We start from the raw sequence: 1871 nt of genomic DNA, 5'->3' as shown, positions 1-1871 counted from the left end.
TTCCTCCCTAGGGAGATGAATTTGGGCTCTCATACACAGTATAAAGATCAGTCATCATGGAAAATTACGTTCATCTTAAGGATACAAGACTAATTCATCAAAGAAAAATGAATAAATGTAATACAACATATAAATAGACACAAAATCAGAAAATGCATGGTTATCTTGACCTATGAATTAAAATCCTTTGGAACACTTTAAGCAGTTTAACACTCCTTCCTCATTTAATATATATATATACATATATACATATATGTATATATATGTGTGTATATATATATATATATATATATATACTTTGAAGAAACTAGCACTATAAGAATAAATAGTTCATCATAATATCATAATAAAGGCAATGGACAGCTAGCCTATAGCCGACATGATATTAAATAAGGAAGTACAGAAAGCATTTCCTCTAAAATGAGGAACAAGAGATGGATTCCACCTGCACCACTCTTATTTATATCCTTAACAAGAACAATGAGATTTATAATTATTTTTTAAAGCTACAAATAGAATTGGGAGGAATTAAAGTATCACTATTTGCAAATGATAGTTTCCTATACATAGAAGGTTCTAATGATGCCCCCCAAAAAACTCATGGTTCTGGTAATAAGACATTAGGGTACAAAAGGAATACAGAAAAACTGATAGCCTTCCTTTGTACCAAGATTTAATTTTCTGAGAAGGAACACGGGGAGAAAAATCTCATTTATTATGACCTTTAGAACAATAAAATAATTAGAAATAAAATTAGCCAATGAGCTAAAACACTTTTATGTTTAAAACTTACACTGAAGAAAGAAGTTTATGATCTAAATCATCAAGGTCAGAGGTCAGAAGATCATTCTTGTCCTCAGATAAACAGAATCAATTTGTTAAAGATAGTTATATTACTGAAATTAATCTAACCATTCAATGGAAGACCTATAAAAATTCCATTGCATTCATCATAGAACTGGAAAATAAATAATATTCATGTGGAAACAAACAAAACTCAAATAAACAAGACACAAAACCTTAAATATCTAAAGTGATTCTAATAAAAAAATAACACTGGAGGTATTAGAGTTATTGATCTCAAACTATATAACAGAACCATAGTGGCAAAACCAAACATGCACATGCACAAAACACACATGTAGAACAATGGAATAGAAGAGATGACCCATAAATAAACCCATAGAATCACAGCCATTTAATTGTTGAGAGAGATGTCAAAACACACTCTGTAATGAGAGTGGTTTATTTATAGGGAGTACTATAAAACTGGATTCATTTCTACATACTCTCACAATAAATCAACTCAAAAAGGATCAAAACCTCTACGCTTAGGCCTAAAAGATGGAAACTGCTAGAATAAAACACAGGTAAACACTTCAAGATGAGCACATTGGCAAAAGGTTTCAGAGAAAGTCCATAGTAGCACTGAAAATAATCCCAAGAATATACCACAGAATATGAAAAACCTTCTGGATAGGAAGGGAAACATTCTCCAATGGGTTTTGTTTTTCAGTTACACTTGTCTCCATAGTGACTACACCTGTATACATTCACATCAGCAATCAATCAGGGTTCTTCTTTCCTGCTGGTAAAAAAATACAACAGTCTAACTAGCATGGATATCAACATTAAAATCATAACTATTATATCATCTAACTAGAAAACTTTTGGGTATGAACCAAAAAGAATCAAAGTTTGAGTACAACACAGGTACCTGTGCACACATTTCTTGTAGTGCTATACATAAAAGACAAGATATAAACTAAATATAGATACCATCAACAGATCTGTATATGATAAACACACATACACATACAGATACACATATATACATATTATCGGATTGGAGAATAAAAATGTCATCCCTT

This window comes from Apodemus sylvaticus, chromosome 1, assembly GCF_947179515.1.
Source record: "Apodemus sylvaticus chromosome 1, mApoSyl1.1, whole genome shotgun sequence".
NCBI lineage: Eukaryota > Metazoa > Chordata > Mammalia > Rodentia > Muridae > Apodemus > Apodemus sylvaticus.
Note: the sequence above shows the minus strand (reverse complement) of the source record.